Here is a 23,752-nt window from a genome sequence, read left to right as displayed (position 1 = left end):
ACCTGCCCAGGGGGAAGTTACAACCTCTCCCCGTTCCACAACGGCCGTGGTCTCACCTGTCGGTGGATTTTGTCATGGACCTTCCCCCCTTTTCTAAGGCCTGCCGTCTCATCCCTATGCCAGGTCTTCCTACAGCCCTACAAACGGCCGAAGCCCTGTTTACTCACGTTTTCCGGCACTACAGGGTGCCTGAGGATATAGTGTCTGATCGGGGTCCCCAGTTCACCTCTAGAGTGTGGAGGGCGTTTTTGGAACGTTTGGGGGTCTCGATCAGCCTTACCTCGGGTTTTCACCCTGAGAGTAATGGGCAGGTGGAGAGAGTAAACCAAGATGTGGGTAGGTTTCTGAGGTCCTACTGCCAGGACCGGCAGGAGGAGTGGTCGGGGTACTCCGCCACTCCTCCACTAATCTCACTCCTTTCCAGTGTGTGTTGGGCTCTCAGCCGGTTCTGGCACCCTGGCATCAGAGCCAGATCGAGGCTCCTGCGGTGGATGAATGGTTTTGGCGCTTGGAGGAGACATGGAACGCTGCGCACATCCATCTGCAGCGGGCCATCAGACGGCAAAAGGCGAGCGCCGATCGCCACCACAGTGAGGGTCCGGTTTATGCACCGGGAGATCGGGTCTGGCTCTCGACCAGAAACCTGCCCCTTCATCTGCCCTGCCGGAAGCTGGGCCGGCAGTTTGTGGGGCCATTTAAAGTCCTGAGGAGATTGAACGAGGTATGTTATAGGTTACAGCTGCCTGTTAATTATCGCATTAACCCCTCGTTCCATGTGTCTCTCCTCAGGCCGGTAGTAGCTGGTCCACTCCAGGAGAATGAGGTACGAGAGGCCCCTCCGCCCCCACTAGACATCGAAGGGGCTCCGGCGTACTCAGTCCGTTCCATCGTGGATTCGAGGCGTCGGATGGGGGTCTGCAGTATCTCGTGGAGTGGGAGGGGTACGGTCCGGAGGAACAGTGCTGGGTCCCTAGGAGGGACATCCTAGATCCCTCCCTGTTGACAGAGTTCCACCGGAGTCACCCAACTCGCCCTGCTCCGCGTCCTCCTGGCCGTCCCGAGGCCGGGGTCGGCGCACGGCTGGAGCCGCGCGTCAAGGGGGGGGTACTGTCACGGATTCTGCCGAGGCTGCTCCTCCTCCTTGCTCGGGCAGGTTTCGGCGTTCGTCGTCCCCGGAGTACTAGCTACTGCCGTTCGATGTTATCGGTGTTTGTTTAGTTTTGTCTGTATTGTTTACACCTGTTCGTCATTATGTTAATTGTTTCCCTTATAATTACCCCTGTCTCTCATCTGTACTTTGTGTGTGGTTGTTTTCCCCTTCACGGTTGTCTATTTTGTGAGCGGGTTATTTCCTCCCTGCGTGGAGTTATTGTCTGTGTCCTTTTGGATCCTTTTCGTATTAAAAGTACGTATCCGAGAGTTCTGTGTCCTGCCCCTGACTTCGTTTACCGCATCTCACAGACAGTCATGACAAGAGCTGCAATGTTGCTCATTGGATGACCCAATATCATGGAATAGGCTATGTAAAAGTTTATAAAGATAAAAGACAGACATATGCGATTATTTGATTTAGATGGATGGTTAACATGACAAATGGCAGATATTTTCTTATCTAAAATGTGGGTTAAACTTTTCTTCCGTATATATTTATTCAGCACATTATGTGTGTTGTTTCTCGCACGGGACTCACGCCTGGATGGACTTGCGCCTGGTAAAAACCTTATAGCCTATTGCAAAATATATTCAAAAATTCTAACAAAAAAACTAGCGACATCATTTAGGGTATAAAGCTTGTGAGCACAGTGTGTCTGATCAGATAGACAGTTATCTTCTAATGTATTTGTGTGGCTACGATGCCATCGTTAGAACACAGCATTTCCTGCTTGGTTTGCAGGGAAATGCATTAAAAAAGAGAAATGAAATAGGCTACTGCCGAGGTCTGATGATGCTTCTGACAATATATTAAAAGGTGTGTTGTGTTGGGTGATGTCCTAAAGTCTGATGTATGCTATTTTGAAAACTGACAGTGTGTAGTGTTTATGAGGAGTCCAATTGTGCGTGTAATGTTGCATGAGCAGTAAGCCCACAGCTGCTGTTTCCTCCTTGCTTGGCAGAGATCTCAGAAAAGGTAAAATTGCGAACCCACAACCTAAATGTATCGTATAAAAGGTATATGCCATATCTCACAATCGATTGGGTTTCCCGAATGTAGTATCTTCGCTGTGACAGAAAGTGTATTATTTTTGTAGATTTGCGTTATTCCACAAAGTTCTATCTAGGGCTGCATAACCTGGTGACGTAGCTCTCAATCTATCTCTACCTCGCTCTCCCTGAGTGAGAGAAGTGAGCACTTTGACAGACAGTCCAACAATGAGTCAGAGGGGTTTAGATTTTCTAAATTTGACGTTATTCCACTTTAATATATTCTGCTCTCTCCTCCTTATCCTCTGGCTAAGGTCAAATTACCCTGGCACTTTTAACCTAGAGTATCCCAGATAGTTGCCCTACTTTTCGATTCACCTCTCGACAGCTCGTAGTGAGGCCCAGGCTTTGCTTGGCCCATCTCGCGGCAAATTCATTATGGAGCTTTCTAATGATAAAGGCTTAAGGGATGGGAGCTGTAAGCTGTTCCTCTGTTTGTTGAGGAACCTGCTGAACTGTTAATGTCCTGGCAGCTCCTCCAAGAGAACAAGGCATGTCGGGAACATCTGTCAGAGGAAAGAAAGGCCTCACATTCATCAGATAACGATGGGCTGACATTATGCATGGCATAACCAGCATGCTGACCCTGGAGAGTGACCACATGCTGCTGGTCTGGATGCAGAGGATCCCAGACCAATCAATCAAATCAGAAAGGGAAATTGTGTTTTTGAAATCATAATAATTATTCTAAAAAGGGCCCTTTTTCTGAAATTGCATATGGAGATGGCATTTTCTGAATTATGGTCATGGGGGGAAATAGTCTGGCTGTAAGGCTCAACTCAGGGAAGGCTGCTGGGTACTAGCTAGTAGCCATCAATATCAGATTTTAAATTGGAAAAACGTTGGTGTGTCACGAGGGGGCCGGACTGGCGGGGCCGTTTGATGGATGGCCTATTCATGATTGATGGTCAATTGGGAGCGGTCAGCTGAGAAAGTTATGCCACACTGTGTAAATATCAGGGCCGGTTCTTCTCATGAATAGTCATTTCAGATAAGAGTCTGGGGTAAGTACCCTTGACCATATCAGCACACTGTCTGCATGTTAGAATGAGGTAGCAAAAGGTACACTGACTATACCTTCCCTGTTTGAAATGGGAGGTTTCTCAATGGGAGGTGGAGGGTGTCATCGTATAGAAAGGTCATTCTAGTTTCTCTCAGTAAAGTCCCTCAATCTAATGGCAGGAGGGCTAGGTGTTATCATCCAAGTAAACACACACACACACACATAGTCCTAGCTATATTGCTACACACATACACACACAGACACACACAATACATGGCCAGCGTAATTAGTAGTAGTCATGGGCATTCACACTTCCATTTGAAAGCCTCAACACTTAATGTATTCCTACGAGATGGGCATAACATAACATTACAGAGGGGATATACCGGAGGGACTGGGGTGTAAATCAGGCACCTGAAAACCCATTAGCAATCTCACCATCACTTGATGCCTCTGTGATTACTCTGGGAAGCCTCTCTCTCACTCCGACCTGGTAATGAGAAGGCTCTGTTCTGGTATCATTTCTATCGACTGATGTTGAAACTGAAAAGACACTCCTGATAGAATATGATTTATTTTATTTATTTATTCAAACCTTTTCATTTACACCTTAGACAAGACGTGAAAAATGCCTGGTTTGTTGATTTTTAACTGGTTGCTATTCCACATTGGACCACAATGGAAATAAGTATTGGAATGAATGATGTTTTATCCTTTTTATATCCTGGCATGTAGTAATTGTTGTATCATCTATGAGGGGGGGGGGGGGGGGGGGGTATATCTTTGTGATGCTAGGGTTATAACGTTTTGATATTCTATAGATCAAACTTCAATTAAACATGTCATGTCATGTCATTTGATAATTTGTATGATAACACAGTGGTAAGAAGCCTACATTGTCAAGAGTAAGGACAGCCTCTTTTGACTGGAAACGAAAGGTACACACTGTCTGAACTACATTCTTATCAGTTATCACTGCTTGAGTTGTTATGAAGATAAACAACATTACATATCATCAATGGTCTTCAACAAAGTAATTGTCCCAGTGTACTGAGGATGGCAACAATCGATGTCACATTTATTACTGATGCATCTTTTACCTTCTAATCTAATTCACTCAGGGACTCTTGAATTAATCAACTCAGCCGACCTTGAGAGTGAGAAACCTAGAATGTATTTTATATATTCAATTAGCAGTAGTTTTGGGGCTGGTTTCAAGGGCATACATTTTAATAAAACCAGTCATACTTGTTTCCTATTTAAAATGGGAAGAAAAAAAAAGTGATTTCATAGTCAATCACCTTGGATTACGTAGAGCTGGATTAAGATGAAACTGACCTAGTAATATAGACGAAGATACCAGGACAACGTTGTATAAAATTGTTAAATTAAACATTCACAGGCAGAACCACACAGTCATTTCCACATGCAAGTACAGGCATCCTTTACATTTTGACTTATTGGTGAATAAATGTTTACACTTCATTAAAACTTCTACACATGTCCACGGCCCACTGATTCTTAAAATAATACATAATCTTCTAATTGGTCGAAGTAGAAGATTCTATCACACCCTTACTTCACCCTCCAATTCATCATTGATCTGTGAATCAGGATTTAACCCTATTATGGGAGAATATCACTGCCTGCCATATCAAAATGATATACAGTGGGGTCTGAAATGATTGACACCTTGGTAAAGATTAGCAAAAATGACTGTATAAAAGAAATAATTTAAATAATGAGCTGTATTGTATGCACACACAAAAAGAGCTCTATTTTCATGTCATCCAACAAATGTAAACGCTAAACAACTTTGGCACTTGGATTGGAACCTGTGCTTTGGTCAGATGACAGGAAAATAGAGCTCTTTGGCCACGCACACCAGTGGTGGGTTTGGCGTCGAAATGAGAATGGATGAGCCGAAAATAACCCCATACCTACAGTAAAATATGGTGGTGGATCTTCAATCTTATAGGGCTATTTTGCTTCCACTGGTCCTGGGGCCGTTGTTAAGGTCAACGTCATCATGAACTTTACCCAGTACCAGGAAATATTTGCCAAAAATGTAGTTGCCTCTGCCAGGAGGCTGAATCTTGATCACAAGTGGATCTTCCAACAAGACAATAACCCCAAGCACACATCAAAATCCACAAAGAAATGGTTAATTGGCCTCAGACTCTGGATTGAAACCCATTGAAAACCTGTGGTTTGAATTGAAGATGGCATTCCATAAGTGCAGACTAAGGATATCAAGTATCTGGAAGGATTCTGTATGAAATGAATGATCTAAGATGTGTTCTCCATCTCATAAAACATTTTAGAAAAGTCTTGTTATCCTCACAAGGTGAGATATTGAAAGGTATTGGAAATAGGGGTGTCAATAATTTTGACCACTACCTTTTTGAGAAAAAAGTATTACTTGTTAAACAAAATGTATTTCTCTGAGCAATTGTATTAGTATAAAATACAATAATTTCCCAAATTTTTTGGAGCATACAATATTTTTGCTCATCTTCATCAAGGGTGTCAATAATTTCAGACCCCACTGTACATTGTGTTGTCTTTAGACAGCCAATAACCTACTGACATTTTGATGCCTCAATCTCAAAGGCTTGAAATATGGTGTTCTGACATCCAAGGTACTCCAGTCCATTGATTCAAAATGATACAGTGCATTCGGAAAATATTCAGACCTCTTGACTTTTCCCAAAAAAATTTACGTTACAGCCTTATTCTAAAATGGATTAAATTAAATGTTTTCCTCATCAATCTACACACAATACCCCATAATGACAAAGCGAAAACAGGTTTTTAGAGATTTTTGCAAATGTATTAAAAATAAAAAACAGATACCTTATTTACATAAGTATTCAGACCCTTTGCTATGAGACTCGAAATTGAGCTCAGGTGCATCTTGTTTCCATTGATCATCCTTGAGATGTTTCTACTAATTGATTCAATTGATTGGACATGATTTGGAAAGGCACATACCTGTCTATATAAGGTCCCACAGTTGACAGTGCATGTCAAAGCAAAAACCAAGCCATGAGGTCAATGGAATTGTCCGTAGAGCTCCGAGACAGGATTTCTGCAGCATTGAAGGTCCCCAAGAGCACAGTGGCCTCAATCATTCTTAAATGGAAGAAGTTTGGAACTACCGAGACTCTTCCTAGAGCTGGCCGCCCGGCCAAACTGAGCTATCAGGGGAAAGGGGCCTTGTTCAGGGAGGTGAACAAGAACCTGATGGTCATTCCGACAGAGTTCCAGAGTTCCTCTGTGGAGAAGGGAGAACCTTCCAGAAACACAACCATCTCTCCAGCAATCCACCAATTAGGCCTTTATGGTAGAGTGGCCAGACGGAAGCAACTCCTCAGTAAAAGGCACATGACAGCACACTTGGAGTTGGCAAAAGGCACCTAAAAGACCCTCAGACCATGAAAAACTAGATTCTCTGGTCTAATGAAACCAAGATTGAACTCTTTGGCCTGAATGCCAAGCGTCACGTCTGGAGGAAACCTGGCACCATCCCTACAGTGAAGCATGATGGTGGCAGTATCATGCTGTGGGGATGTTTTTCAGCGGAAGGGACTGGGAGACTAGTCAGGATCGAGGTAAAGGTTAACTGAGCAAAGTACAGAGAGATCCTTGAAGAAAACCTGCTCCAGAGCGCTCAGGACCTCAGACTGGGGTGAATGTTCACCTTCCAACAGGACAACGACCCTAAGTACACAGCCAAGACAATGCAGGAGTGGCTTCAGGACAAGTCTCTGAATGTCCTTGAGTGGCCCAACCAGAGCCCGGACTTGAACCCGATCGAACATCTCTGGAGAGACCTGAAAATAGCTGTGCAGCAATGCTCCCCATCCAACCTGACAGGGCTTGAGAGGATCTGCAGAGAATGATGGGAGAAACTCCCCAAATACAGGTGTGCCAAGCTTGTAGCGTCATACCCAAGAAGACTTGAGGCTGTAATTGCTGCTAAAGGTGCTTTAAGTACTGAGTAAATGATCTGTATACTTATGTAAATTCATATATCATTTTGTTCAAACAATCTGTTTTTGCTTTGTCGTTATGGGATATTGTGTGTAGATTGATGAGGGGGAGGGGGGGACAATTTAATCAATTTTAGAATAAGACTGTAACGTCAAGTCAAAGGGTCTGAATACTTTCCGAACGAACTGTATGTACAGTATGGGAAGCCAAACGCAGGGACACATTACATAATACCCCTGTGAAGGATATATTATATATTTTTATTAGGGCTGTCAAACAATGAAAAAAATAAATGGAGTTAATCGCTTGGTTTTCTGTGCGATTAACTCGATGAATCGCACTTTTACAAATTTTACAAATTTGACCCTAATTAAAGATGTTTCAATTTAAAAACATTACATTGTGGCCAAGGTATGATATATTTTGAATATAGGGGAAGAAAATACAAAATAACTATATTCTAAGACAATATCAACAGATCAGCCAGGTCTGAGTTAATGTAAAATATCATTCAGCTATTAGATCTAGGCTACTTATCCATGTTCTTCAACATGAACTCACAAGTTGCTACTACTAGAATTGGGATCATTTGCTTAAATCTTTTGACCTGAGAACTACAACAAAAACAGTATCTAAATGGAATGGATGTCCTGTTCTGATGAAAATCATTGTGTGAAATTAGAATTGAATCAAAAGAGGCATTCAGCCATGGCATTGTAAACATTCTTGTTTGGACATTAGCATAATTAGCTAGCTACTTCTGTGCAAATTACGTTTTTGATGTTATCTAAAGAAATGCCTGTGAATGTGTTTATAGATGAACTTTCTGTACGTTTTCCTTCTAATTCGTGGTCAATATTCGTGGATATACCATTTTTTCCCGAGCACAATCATGGTACTAATACTTGCTTCTATTTCACCAGATGTATGTCCTTGAAACTATTATTTAGTATGAGAGCGAACATTGCACACAGAAGTTATAAGGATAATTTGCGGCCTGCAGTACCCTGTTCAACCTTTAACTTGTGATACTCAATGAGAAGGGGCAGCACTGAGCAAGCCTGCACTGTCACTTCCTAGAGCAGTGGTTTCTAACCTTTTTCGGTTACTGTACCACCAACTGAATTTTGCTCTTCCTGGAGTACCCCTGAAGTACATTTTACCATTAAGCCTATGGTCTCATGAGTCTTCTCAAGTACCCCCTGTGGATAGGCCAAGTACAAAAAGGGGTCCTAGTACTCCTCCATGAAGCAAGATGGCAACACGCTAAAACAACACATTTCAATAATGCCTTTGCCAGGATCACAAAAGAGAGACTGTGGTGGACTAGCTTGCTGCGCTTCGTGATAACAATCAGGGAGATAGGTGACATTGTGAGTCCCTGCCGGCACCCTTTCCTTCACACATACACACACACTCCTGTCCCTGGCACAGCAGGCTTGATGAACAAGAGTGAAAGTGACAGTCCCCATCAGTGTGGATGATATAGACCGAACAAGCCAGCCAGCCAGCCAGCCACCCACCCCTGTTTCAGACATGCTTCTTGCCCGGTTTTCCGGAGACCGCCAGGAGAAAATGAGATCGCCACCAGGCACAAGTCACAGGGAGATGTAATGAATGGGAAGAGAGGGAAATGAAGAAAAGGAGATGAGAAAGAGGAGGCGGGGAAGGAGGGTAATAAATAGGTGTGAGGGAGAAGAAGGAGAATTAGATGGGGATGGAAGAGGAGGGCTAACAATAGAGTCAGGTTCTTTCAATATGACAGCCTTAAGCTGCTGATTGTGGGCTTGTCTAAAGCCATTGAAAGTGCTTCAACCAATGTGTAATTTCCAATATGGGATCCAATGGGGCGCTTTGGGGATTTCACCGGCAGAAAATAACTATGTTAAAGTAGCACAAAGTGGAAAGAGGCCATGCAGGACATGCGGTACATTGTTAAATGGACTGCAATGGCAAAGCTTAATGTACAAATGCATTGCTCATTGGTTGATTCCACTAGACCAGCTTCACTAGACCAGTTTCATGTTTCAGATAGAGCGGTCTCTGAGTTGTGATTCTGAGCAACAGCTTGATTTGTCTTCAACTTTGGGCAGTTTGCCTCTGTTGTTTTTCCAGTATGAGAGTGAAATATTTCCACAAGCTCCCAAAACTAATTAAAAATACCTATGGGAGTATTTTTTTAAATACACAAAATATCGCTTTAAAACAGTAGCTAAAACGACATTATATTTTGGGGGAGTTCTGTATGAGGATAGGTGAATGATGAAGTAGCCTCAAATCCAGGTAACCAAAGTATTTTGATTACCTGTCTGCAGTCCAGATATCCTGGAATCTTTGGATATTTGCACTGCTTGAGATTCATTGTTGGTGTAGGTGCACGCTCAGTTTGATTAAACTGGCAGGATTCATTCTTCGTGGACCTGGAAAAGATTGAAAGTTGGAGTCTGCTCCAAATCCATTACAAAACTGGAACCTATGCCAAAATCTTGCTCTGTTCATCCCAAGGAAGAGATCGTTTTTCTGCCCGGTTGAAGATACCTTTTACCTTGGCTGTGCTTATCAACATAGGACTATGAAGTTTGGAGGGGAGGAGCAAAGAAAGCAAGTAACTCTTTAACGATTGGACGTGAATACAACCACATCCAAAGAGAATAGAAGAATACTTAATTTTTTCGAAGAGAATGGGAATGTATTGTGGCTTTGAACTCAATCCCAGAGACACAAGCTTCAGTCAGGAAAGATGGATAGAGAGAGGAAGACAGAGCGGTTCGAAGGGACATGAAGACCATCCAGAAATAGATAAACAGATAGATAAGCAGCTCTCCTGTAAGCATTAGCCACAGAACGTGTGACACCTACAATGGAGGCTGGTAGGAAGTAGAATTAACAGCTTCATTTCAGCAACCCTCCACATTTCAGCTACCACTGTCTCCCCTACCAGCATCATTTAACCCATAGGAGTCTAAACCCTGTCTAAGCCATGGGAGGGGAGGGGGGGGGGGGGTTCCACTAAGATATATGGAATTGATTTAAGAAGGTCATACCAAGGATCATTTAACAATTTTTATTTTAATACCCCTTGAAGTATAAAAATATATACACTACCATTCAAAAGTTTGGGGTCACTTAGAAATGTCCTTGTTTTAGAAAGAACATAAATGTATTTGTCCATTAAAATAACATAAAATTGATCAGAAATACAGTGTAGACATTGTTAATGTTGTAAATGGCTATTGTAGCTGGAAACGGCTGATGTTTAATGGAATATCTACATAGGCGTACAGAGGCCCAATATCAGCAACCATCAGTCCTGTGTTCCAATGGCACGTTGTGTTTGCTAATCCAAGTTTATCATTTTAAAAGGCTAATTGATCATTAGAAAACCCTTTTGCAATTATGTTAGCACAGCTGAAAACGGTTGTGCTGATTAAAGAAGCAATAAAACTGGCCTTCTTGAGACAAGTTGAGTATCTGGAGCATTAGCAATTGTGGGTTCGATTACAGGCTCAAAATGGCCAGAAACAAATAACTTTCTTCTGAAACTCGTCAGTCTATTCTTGTTCTGAGAAATTAAGTCTATTCCAATGCGAGAAATTGCCAAAAAACTGAAGATCCCGTACAACGCTGTGTACTACTCCCTACACAGAACAGTGCAAACTGGCTCTAACCAGAATAGAAAGAGGAGTGGGAGGCCATGGTGCACAACTGAGCAAGAGGACAAATACATTAGAGTGTCTACTTTGAGAAACAGACGCCTCACAGTTGCTCAACTGGCTGCTTCATTAAATAGTACCCGCAAAACACCAGTCTCAACGTCAACAGTGAAGAGGCGACTCCGGGATTCTGACCTTCTAGGCAGAGTTGCAAAGAAAAAGCCATATCTCAGACTGGCCAATAAAAAGAAAAGATGGGCAAAAGAACACAGACACTGGACAGAGGAAGATTGGAAAAAGGTGTTATGGACAGACGAATCGAAGTTTGAGGGGTTCGGATCACAAAGAAGAACATGTGTGAGACGCAGACCAAATGAAAAGATGCTGCAGGAGTGCTTGATGCCATCTGCCAAGCATGGTGGAGGCAATATGATGGTCTGGTGCTTTGGTGGTGGTAAAGTGGGAGATTTGTACAGGGTAAAAGGGATCTTGAAGAAGGAAGGCTATCACTCCATTTTGCAACGCCATGCCATACCCTGTGGACGGCGCTTGATTGGAGCCAATTTCCTCCTACAACAGGACAATGACCCAAAGCACAGCTCCAAACTATGCAATAACTATTTAGGGAAGAAGCGGTCAGCTGGTATTCTGTGGCCAGCACAGTCACCGGATCTCAACCCTATTGAGCTGTTGTGGGAGCAGCTTGACCGTATGGTACATAAGAAGTGCCCATCAAGCCAATCCAACTTGTGGGAGGTGCTTCAGGAAGCATGGGGTGAAATCTACTCAGATTACCTCAACAAATTGACAACTAGAATGCCAAAGGTCTGCAAGGCTGTAATTGCTCAAATGGAGGATTCTTTATTATTTACATTAAAAATCATTATTTCTAACCTTGTCAATGACTACATTTCCTATGCATTTTGCTATGTTTCCTACTCAAACTCATTTCATGTACGTATGTTTTTATGGAAAACAAGGACATTTCTAAGTGACCCCAAACTTTTCAACGGTAGTGTATATAAAACATTTTTTTTATGAAAAGTGATTTTTGGCCTTACTGCTATTAACCCATACAAATGCGTTGAATAACAGATTCACTACATGGAACAACAGATAGTCCCCCAAAAAATCTAATGGAAGTTTGTTCTGAAGTGCCTGTCCTATATCTGAGAGATGTATTTAACCCCTTATTTTTGGAACTAAACAGTCTCCAAATATCCTTCCATACATCTTTTCAACTGGTACCAGGGGACCTTCAGATGAGTCTTGTGAGGCCTGTGGTCGTCCTAGAGCAAAACAACCAACATGAACGTGAGAGTCTGACCTTTCCACAGAGGGGTCATATTAGTGTGAAGCCCAAACTGTTCGGACGCTATAGACAGAAGTTGGCAGATCGGCTGTACCGACTTCAGACGAGTCCCAAGATGCATGCGGGGGTCGTAGAGCAAAACGTGAGAGTCTCATCTTTCCATAGAGGGGTCATAATAGTTTGGACGCTACAGACGATTTTGTGAGAAGAACGATTTATGGGATGTCTCAAGGTCTCACCTTTTACCGCAGATGTGGAAGTGTGACAGTTTAAGCTAGATATCTCTAGCTTAAACTGACATTTTTATTAGATTTCGACTCTAGGGGGTTAATTAATTAATGATGTTAGAATTAAGCAATAAGGCACGACGGGTTGTGGTATATGGCCAATATACCACGGTTAAGGGCTGTTCTTAAGCACGACACAACGCGGAATGCCTGGATACAGCCTTTAGCTGTGGTATATTGGCCATACACCACAAACCCCCGAGGTGCCTTATTGCTATTATAAACTGGTTACCAACGTAATTAGAACAGTAAAAATAAATGTTTTCTCATTCCGGTGGTATTCGGTCTGATATACCACAGCTTTCAGCCAATCGGCATTCAGGGCTCGAACCACCCAGTTTATAATTATAAATATAGCTAATCCATGTGCTGTGACATAAGTAAATTGCTCTATTTGGGCTGAGGCAGGAGTATCACAATCTTGAGGAGGGCCACCACAGAGCCGACATGGGGTGTGTCTCCACTAAAGAAGAATAGGATAGAAGTTTGCTCACTGCCCGTTCTCGCTGAGACACAGATTAAGCCTAGTCCTGGACTAAAAAGCATGTTCAATGGCATTTCCCGATTTAAACATTATTCTTAGTCCAAGACTAGACTTAGTCTGTGTCCGGGAAATCCGGCCTTAGTGTTTTATCCTACAATCAACTCAACCCTGTCAATTTCATAAAAATCGGGAAAACATTGTATATTTTTTGTAGAGTTAAGCCACAAATGTAGCACTGTCCCCAATGTATCCACTCTATTTGGCAACATTTAAAAAGGGCCCACAGATAGTAATGAGTGTAATTACTCAAAGAGGAGATGGACTCCACCTCTTTGGAGTTGCAGAAAAATGGCCGCTCTGTGTCTGTGTAAAAGGTCAGCTCCCTACAGAGCCGGGGCCATTGCCACCATTTACAATCTCCCTGACCCACACTAGGACCACTTCGCTTGGAGCCCTAGGGAGTTGTGGACATTATAGAGAGTACATGTTATTACCAGGGAAGGGAGCTAGCATGCCTTCCAGTACTCTGTCCCTTCGCCTCATAGTTTGTTGTCCCTAGAAGGGCATTAAATAAATTCCACTTGCTGGTAGACACGTCATTTGTTTGTTTTTCAAACCAAGCCCAGTCAGAAAGAAGCATGAGAGAGGAAGTCATGATTGAATGATTGAATGATTGAAACTGGTTTACAACTAGACAGCAATGCAGTAATAACCCGTTTCCCATGCTGGAAGACTAGTATAGAGCACTAATGTCACATGTTTCAATGGCGGTGATAAAATGTCACAGAAACGCAAAGAAATATCTGGATTAAAATGCATGCAGATTGTGGTTCTTACCTAGGTCGTGTCCATCACGGCACACACACAAAATGTAAAATGAAAAGGAGTGTTTCTTGTTGGACAGGTTTAGATAGTACCTCACCCTTTTGGATAGTTTTCCTCCATTAAGTTTCTACTGAACGTGTGCCTGTTGTCCTGCTACCATGTCTCTATCGGTGTCAACCATTGGCAAGAGTCAAAGAGCCACTAGAGGGCACTGTAAGGAGCGTCCCTTCCCTTCTCCAGATGGAAGGTAATGTCATGGCGCATTAGGTGGCTGTTAAACTTCCAGTTCCAATTAATAGCTTAATGGTCTCTCACTGGTGCCCAGGGAAAACAGGCTTCTTTCTCACTTTCTCTCACTGCCGTGGTCCGCCATCACCATTCAGTCTCTGTGTGATGCTCGCTTACTCAATAATTGTAACATGAACACGACCTTGACTTTGATTGGAGGTCATCCACCTGTCCAATCACTCATCATGCAAAGATATTTGTTGGTGGATGGGCTGTTTTAATGAAAGACACAGTCTAATATCTTGATGGTGTCTTACCTTATCATAACCAAAAAACAAAGGACCTATTATGCAATTGTTAGTTTTTTGTTGATAGGAGACGCTGTAAACAAATTATGCATAGATTGGAATCCTGTTTGAAAAAAGTAACGTAATTCAATTCAAAGCACGTTATACAGTCGACTACGTGCATTTTTAAGGCATTTTCCCCGACGTTTGTGGAGATCACTTTCATGGTAAACGCGGCTCAACTGACAAAGTCTTATAGTGCACCCTGCTATAAGGCACTTTGCATTGAATCCTGCCCATAGTTTTGCGTGTTGTCCTTAATTTAGTATCACATATACAGCATATAGAAATGAGGTCCTATTTCAGTGTGAAAATGTCATGGGATGCGTTTGCCTCATTGTTTATGTCTTTGTTGGTGGTATATTCTGGCAGCTGAATCAAAGCACATGTAAAACTGCATAGGGTGACAAAAGAGCCTGATGAAGAACTCATAAATTGTGAGAGAGCGAAACAAACAAGGTACTTTACTGCCCCCCAAAAACACTGTAATAAATACTACAGTAATGTCCGCAAAAACACTAATTATTTGTCACGCCCTGACTCATGGGACTCTTGTATGTTGAGTCAGGGTGTGGATATTCTATGTTCGTTTTTCAATGTTGCATTCTAAGTTGTGTAGTTCTATGTTTGGCCGGGTGTGATTCCCAATCAGAGGCAGCTGTCGCTCGTTGTCTCTGATTGGGGATCATACTTAGGCAGCCTATTGGCATTCATTAGTTGTGGGATCTTGTTCCGTGTCAGAGGCTTGTTTTGTATTTAGACTGAGGACTTCACGTTACGTTGTTTTGTTGTTTTGTTCGTATGTTTATCGTTATAATAAACATGTATGCATTTCACGCTGCGCCTTGGTCTGACCCGTCCTTAAACTAATGTGACAGAAGATCCCACCAAACACGGACCAAGCAACGTGCCCAGGAGCAGACAGCCTGGACATGGGAGGAGATCCTGGACGGAAAGGGATACTGGACATGGGAGCAGATTCAGGCTGGGATGGATCGCCGTCCGTGGGAGGAGACAGTGGAGGCCCAGTTTAGAGAGGAGCAACGGCAACGCAGAAGGCGCCGGCCGAGGAAGAAGCCCGAGAGACAGCCCCAAGAACATTTTTTGGGGGGGCTAAAAGGGTGGTCGGGGATCGATGGAGAAGAGCCACGACCACTGCACTTGTGGGGGCTCAGGGAGGAGTCCTCACGGGAGGAGGACTGGGCGCGGAGAGTGAAAGACTGGTACAGTCGGAGATCTCTAACGTCAGTTCCCAGTCCGGTACACCTGCTCCCCGCACCTAGCCAGTGGTGCGTGTCGCTAGCCCGGTACGGCCCGTTCCTGCTCCTCACACCAAGCCAGTGGTGCGTGTTCCCAGTCCGGCCCGGCCCGTTCCTGCTCCCCGCACCAAGCCAGTGGTGCGTGTTCCCAGTCCGGCCCGGCCCGTTCCTGCTCCCGCACCAAGCCAGTGGTGCGTGTTCAAAGTCTGGTCCGGCCCGTTCCTGCTCCTCGCACCAGACCTGTGGTGCGTGTTCCCGGTACGGCCCGTGCCTGCTCCCCGCACCAAGCCAATGGTGCGTGTCGCCAGTCCGGCCCGGCCCGTTCCTGCTCCTCGCACCAGACCTGTGGTGCGTGTTCCACCGGTGCCCAGTCCAGCTCCGGTCAGCGGCTCCACTCCGGAGCCAGAGCAGTCCGCTCCACCGGTGCCCAGTCCAGCTCCGGTCAGCGGATCCACTCCGGAACCAGAGCAGTCCGCTCCACCGGGTTCCAGTCCAGCTCCGGTCAGCAGCTCTAGTCCGGAGCCAGAGCAGTCCACTCCACTGGTGCCCAGTCCAGCTCCGGTCAGCAGCTCCAGTCCGGAGCCTGAGCAGTCCGCTCCACCGGTTTCTGGTCCAGCTCCGGTCAGCGGCTCCAGTCCAGACCCAGACGTCAGCCCCTCTTTATGTTCGGGGTCTCCCACACCAGGGTCCAGACAGGGCTTGGAGTATCGTGGGAGGAAGGAGAGGGGAAGCAGCGCGCCGAGGTCCAGACCAGACCAGGGGCGTAACGGGGAGGCTGAGAGAATGTGGTCGTCACGCCCGGAGCTGGATCCGCCTCAGAGGCGGAATGCCCACCCGGACCCGTCCCTGTCATGTCAGGTTGGTGCTGCGCCTTGGTCCGACCCGTCCTTAAACGAATGTGACATTATTTTAACTATAGTAAGTACTACAGTATTTAATTTGCATATACCTTGCCCATTCCTCTCTCCAATATCGCAATTTGTGCCACCCACAAGTGAGAAACCTACATGCCAAGTATAGATCATATATTGTGCTACATACAGGTTATAGAAAATAGCAGTTCTGTACTATCCATTCAGACCCCAGTCTTACCTACAGTGCCTTCCGAAAGTGTTCATACTCCTAGACTTATTCCACATTTTGTTGTGTTAAAATGATAAAAATAAACACCCATCTACACACAATAAACCCATAATGACAAAGTGAAAGCATATTTTCAGAAATGTTGCTAATTTATTGAGAATTAAATACAGAAATATCTTATTTACATAAGTATTCACACCGCTGAGTCAATACATGTTAGAATCACATTTGGCAGTAATTACATCTGTTAGTCTTTCTGGGTAAGTCTCTAAGAGCTTAGCACACCTGGATTGTACAATATTTGCACATTATTCGTTTTTAAATTATTCAAGCACTATCAAGTTGGTTGTTGATCAGTGTTAGACAGCCATTTTCAAATCTTGCCATAGTTTTTCAAGCCCATTTAAGTCAAAACTTTAACTAGGCCACTCAGGAACAACTCCAGTGTATATTTTGTCTTTTGTTTTAGGTTATTGTCCTGCTGAAAGGTGAAATTGTCTCCCAGCGTCTGTTTGAAAGCAGAGTGAATCAGGTTTTCTTCTAGGATTTTGCCTGTGCTTATATTCTGTTTCTTTAATCCTAAAAAACTCTCTAGTCCTTGGCGATGACAAGCATACTCATGATACACATGATGCAGCCACCACCATGCTTGAAAATATGGTACTCAGTGATGTGTTGGATTTGCCCCAAACATAACGCTTTGTATTCAGGACATAAAGTTAATTTCTTTGCCACATTGTTTGCAGTTTTACTTTAGTGCATTATTACAAACAGGATGCATGTTTTGGAATATTTGTATTCTGTACAGGCTTCCTTCTTTTCACTCTGTCAACTAGGTTAGTATTGTGGAGTAACTTTAATGTTGTTGATCCATCCTCAGTTTATGGAAAATGTGCTATTTTAGTATTTCTCCAGTAGGTTTCATGAAGGAGAAAGCCTCCACTTCTATGTCAAAGATAATAAAACAAAAACACTATAGTAAATACTACAGTATAGTACAGTCCGCAAAAACACTACAGTATACTACAATCTGCAAAAACACTACATTATTACAGTATATACCACAGTTATTTTACTACAGTATTTATACTGTATACCACTATATTGGCGCAGTGGTCTAAGGCACTGCATCGCAGTGCTAGCTGTGCCACTAGAGATCCTGGTTTGAATCCAGGCTCTGTTGTAGCCAGTCGAGACCGGGAGACCCATGGGGCGGCGCACAATTAGCCCAGCGTAGTCCAGAGTAAGGGAGGGATTGGCCGGCAGGGATGTAGCTCAGTTGGTAGAGCATGGCGTTTGCAACGTCAGGGTTGTGGATTCGATTCCCACAGGGGGCCAGTATGAAAAATAAAAAAAATAATGTATGCACTCACTAACTGTAAGTCGCTCTGGATAAGAGTGTCTATTAAAATGTAAATAGTTAACTGTAAATACGAAAGTATTCTACAGTAAACACTACAGTGAATACTATAGTATTTATACCATAGTATACTATAGTATTTTGTCATGTGGGTTACAGCAGAGCTCATAATGAAATACAAAGAATTTAACCACTTTTAAATTCCTGGAATGCAACCTTAGTACTGTTGGTTGCAGAGGAGTGTGATAGAAAAGAGAAAAAAAGTATTTGATCCCCTGCTGATTTTGTATGTTTGCCCGCTGACAAAGAAATTATCAGTCTATAATTTTAATGGTAGGTTTATTTGAACAGTGAGAGACAGCATAACAACAACAAAAATCCAGAAAAACGCATGACAAAAATGTTATAAATTGATTTGCATTTTAATGAGGGAAATAAGTATTTGACCCCCTCTCAATCAGAAATATTTCTGGCTCCCATGTGTATTTTATTCAGGTAACGAGCTGAGATTAGGAGCACACTCTTAAAGGGAGTGCTCCTAATCTCAGCTTGTTACCTGTATAAAATACACCTGTCCACAGAAGCAATCAATCAATCAGATTCCAAACTCTCCACCATAGCCAAGACCAAAGAGCTCTCCAAGGATGTCAGGGACAAGATTGTAGACCAACACAAGGCTGGAATGGGCTACAAGACCATCGCCAAGCAGCTTGGTGAGAAGGTGACAACAGTTGGTGCGATTATTCGCAAATGAAAGAAACACAAAAGACCTGTCAATCTCCCTCGGCCTGGGGCTCCATGCAAGATCTCACCTCGTGGAGTTGCAATGATCATGAGAACGGTGAGGAATCAGCCCAGAACTACACGGGAGGATCTTGTCAATGATCTCAAGGCAGCTGGGACCATAGTCACCAAGAAAACAATTGGTAACACAGTACGCCGTGAAGGACTGAAATCCTGCAGCGCCCGCATGGTCCCTCTGCTCAAGAAAGCCCGTCTGAAGTTTGCCACTGAACATCTGAATGATTCAGAGGAGAACTGGGTGAAAGTGTGTTGGTCAGATGAGACCAAAATCGAGCTCTTTGGCATCAACTCAACTCGCCGTGTTTGGAGGAGGAGGAATGCTGTCTATGACCCCAAGAACACCATCCCCACCGTCAAACATGGAGGTGGAAACATTATGCTTTGGGGGTGTTTTTCTGCTAAGGGGACAGGACAACTTCACCGCATCAAAGGGACGATGGACGGGGCCATGTACCGTCAAATCTTGGGTGAGAACCTCCTTCCCTCAGCCAGGGCATTGAAAATGGGTCGTGGATGGGTATTCCAGCATGACAATGACCCAAAACACACGTCCAAGGCAACAAAGGAGTGGCTCAAGAAGAAGCACATTTTTTGTTGTTATTCTGTCTCTCACTGTTCAAATAAGCCTACCATTAAAATTATAGACTGATCATGTCGTTGTCAGCAGGGGATCAAATACTTTTTTCCCTCACTGTAGAAGGTGCAGGTAACTGCTGGCAGGATTAGTAGCATTGGTGGCTGTCTCCGGCCTTAAGATATGGCAGGAGTCTGAGCCTTGCACAGTGAACCAGCTTTGATGTGCCTTTGGGCTGATGTAAACAGTGCTTTGGACTGAACATCGGTAAACAGCGTTATCACCTTTCCCCGACAGCGTCCTCACAGGTGCACCATTTTCTCCCAACGTTTGACTGAGAGAGTCGAGGACAGATCGCTCTACCCTCTCTCCCCCTGCGGCTTGGAGGGAAATTATGCAATATTTTATTTATCAAGGCAGACTGCTCTCACATGAGAGTTCAACCGGGGAGACTTAATTTGGAAGGCAGAGAAAGCATTTTTTCATCAAAAGCAATTAATTTTGCATGTGAAAGCTCAGAATCCTACTCATTACTCCACGTGCTTAATCTAGCCAAGGCTACGTCACTCTTCTTTTGAGCCGACTTCGCCATGGGCTTTGAACGGAGCACTTGGCTCATGTACGGGAGGCAGCCAGTTCCAAAACTAATGCAATCACGTTTCACCCGGTGCAAACTCCTCCCATCGGGGTAACCTAGGCCAGATAATCAAAACCCCTCAATAACAAAGTGATTACCCTGCCTCTGTTCTGGTAAAAATCTAAGGGATGGGCCTGGATAAATGTAACCACTCTCAAATTCATAGACAGAGCTTTGGATGCAAGGACTGACCATCCATTATATCAACATTATAGTTGTAACCATATTTTGAGTCTATACAGTATTTGTTAAAATGTACATTGTTTACAAACATTGTAGTAAAGCAAGCTTATATTTTGGGTTCTGATGGAGTATGACAGTTGAACAAAGCTCATGAGGCATTTATACAGTGCCTTTCAAAAGTATTCATCCCCCTTGGCGTTTTTCCTATTTTGTTGCATTACAACCTGTAATTTAAATGTTTTTTTTTATTTGGATTTCATGTAATGGACGTACACAAAAAAGTGAAAATAACTTGTTTCAAAAAATTCTAAAAAATAAATAACGGAAAAGTGGTGCGTTCATATGTATTCACCCCCTTTGCTATGAAGCCCCTAAATAAGATCTGGTGCAACCAATTACCTTCAGAAGTCACATAATTAGTTAAATAAAGTCTACTTGTGTGCAATCTGTGTCACATGATCTGTCACATGATCTCAGTATATATACACCTGAATAGTTATGCACGCTCAAGTTTTCTATTTTTTTTGCAATATATTTTGCATCCTCAAAGTGGTAGGCATGTTGTGTAAATCAAATGATACAATCCCCCCCAAAATGTTGTAAGGCAACAAAATAGGACAAATGCCAAGGGGGGGTGAATACTTTCGCAAGCCACTGTAAGTTATATTCTTCAATAATCAATGGGACATATTATGCAATTAATTTCTAAGTCCAAAAATTGAGGTAGCAACTAAGGATTCTAGCTTTAATATGTGGAATCAAGAATTCATAAATGTTTGATGTTTTGGAGGCTTTAAATGTTTCTTATATGGACTTATATAGTCCATTATGATACACTTGATCTTCGTCTTCTTTCGTTCCTTCAACTGGTCAAGCCCCCAGCTGAATTTTATTTATGGTATACTTTTAAACCTCTTATATTATTGTTACAATCTGGAAGCAGTTTTCTGCACCATTATGTGTGGCATTGTTCTGGAATTGTACTTCACATGGCATTAAAGACCCAGAGTTGTGTGACTAACGAGAAAATTGAAAACAGTTCATGCCTAAATGCATCCCCCTTACCACTAATGAACAAACGTTTGCCAATTAAAAAAGATAATAGTCTCTGCCATACCTAGTAGGTGTTAGGCCTACTGCTGCTAGGTAGCTCTCTCTCTGCTCTCCCCCTCCCCTCTGTCTGTCCTTGATTGCAGGAGTGAAGTCTGGTGTGCGGGAGTCAGGGTTCCAGCTGCAGCTCATTCACCATAATCACCTCAGCCTTTAAGACCCGGTCAAACTTGCCACTCATCGTCAGATCATAGTCAAGACGACCATGTTAGTTTCGCTGTTGACTCAACCTGCTTGTTTTCACCCTTTGTGTTTTTGGCCTGTTCTAGTTACTTTTCTCCTGTGCCACAGATTATTGGAACCTGACTCCTGCCTCCGCTTCACTCCTGCCACCACCATCCTGCTTTCCACTACCGGACCTCCCTTTTGGACTCACCACGGACACTAGGATATTACGGTACCACACCTGCTCTGAACCTGGATCTGTTACCCTCCCTGTAAACCTGGACTTGCTCTTCCCCTATTATTGGAAACCTGGACAAATTGCACTTTGTAAATAAACCTGTTAAACCTTCTCTGGCTCGGTGTAGTTGTCTGCATTTGGGTTCAAATCCAGTTAAATCATGACAGTATGATCTGACCAACATGAACCCAGCAGACAGTAGCTCGGTTACCACCCCAGAGTGCACTCAAATTCGGACTGCCATAGCCAATCAGGGCATTTTACTTGGCCAACATGATACCCTGTTTAAGACTATATCCGAGAACAGTCAGGTGCTGCTTAATCAGGTTCAATTACTCACCAATCAAGTGTCTGCCCTTACTACCCAAGTTAATAATGCACCCCTCGTTCATGGCATACAAACTGCTCCTTCTCATGCTTCGCCTGTTTTTCCGGCTCCTCCAGCCCAGATCAGAGAGCCTTTTGTTCCTGCTCCAGAGCGCTATGACGGGAACATGGGAACCTGTGGTGATTTTTTGACTCAATGCTTGTTGGTGTTTGAACAACAGCCCCTCACCTACGCCTCAAAGAGCCCGTATTGCCTACCTTATCAACTCTACTAGCGGTTCCGCTCGTTCCTGGGGATCCGCGGTCTGGGAGAGTCAGTCGGACATTTGCAACGCTTACGTTGCCTTCACCACTGAGATGAGGAAGGTTTTCGACCACCCCGTACGGGGCAAGGAGGCTGCTAAACGTTTGTTTTCTCTTCGGCAGGGGTCTCGCAGTGTGGCGGAGATGGCAGTGGAGTTTCGGACTTTAGCGGCAGTGAGTGGTTGGAATGACGAGGCATTACAAGGAGTGTTCATTAATGCTTTGGCTGAGACCTTGAAAGATGAATTGGTGTCATATGATGAATCGCCTACGCTGGATAATCTTATTTCACTCACCATCAGGTTGGATAATCGGATTCGGGAGCGCCGCCGGGAGAGGAGTGGTAGTTCCAAGCAACCTGTCTGTCGTCAACCAACTCCTCCCCGCCTCTTCCCTACGGAGAAGGCCGAGTCTTCCCGAGTCGATACTAGGAGCACTGAACCCGAAGCCATGAAGGTGGGTCGTGCACGGTTGTCCTCAGAGGAGCGTGCACGTCGTATTCAGGCTCGGGTCTGCCTGTATTGTGGAGAAGCTGGTCATTTCGTTCCTTCCTGCCCAGTTCGTCCGGGAAAAGGGCCGGCTCATCATTAATGGGAGAAGTTTTGGTGAGCCGAGCAGCGGATTCTTCCTCTTCTCCCCGCATTCTGCTCCAGGCATCCCTCCAGTGGCAGTCCCAGGATTTCCCTGTTAGTGCGGTGGTTGAATCTGGTGCCGATGAAAGCTTTTTGGATCGAGAGTTGGCTCAACAAATGGATTTAGAGACTGTACCTATGGACCGTCCGCTGCAGGCTAAGGGTCTAAATGGACAATTGTTGACCCATATTACTCATCAGACTGTGCCTGTTTGTCTCAGAGTGTCGGGTAATCATCAGGAGAACATTCAGTTTCACATCATTGACTGCCCTCAGACTCCCCTGGTCCTTGGTATCCCCTGGCTCATAAGACACAATCCACACATTGATTGGGTGACAGGTAGAATTGTTTCATGGAGCACATATTGTTTGTGTTCTGCTCAGACCCCTGCCAGCACTGTGCCTCAACCTCCACTGGAGTCCATGGATCTCTCTGCTGTCCCTGACGTGTATCATGACCTGGCATCCGTTTTCTGCAAACACAGAGCTACTTCTCTTCCTCCTCACCGGCCTTACGACTGCGCCATTGACCTCCAGCCAGGAGCCCCTCTCCCCAGCAGTCGCCTGTACAATCTCTCCCGCCCGGAGACGGAGGCTATGGAGAACTACATTCGGGACTCCTTGGCGGCAGGTATTATTCGTCCTTCCTCGTCACCTGTAGGAGTGGGATTCTTTTTTGTTGGAAAGAAGGATAAGACCCTCAGACCCTGTATTGATTTCCGTGGACTTAACAACATCAC

The sequence above is a fragment of the Coregonus lavaretus genome (assembly GCF_964263955.1).
Source record: "Coregonus lavaretus genome assembly, chromosome: 5".
In the NCBI taxonomy this organism is placed as follows: domain Eukaryota; kingdom Metazoa; phylum Chordata; class Actinopteri; order Salmoniformes; family Salmonidae; genus Coregonus; species Coregonus lavaretus.
Note: the sequence above shows the minus strand (reverse complement) of the source record.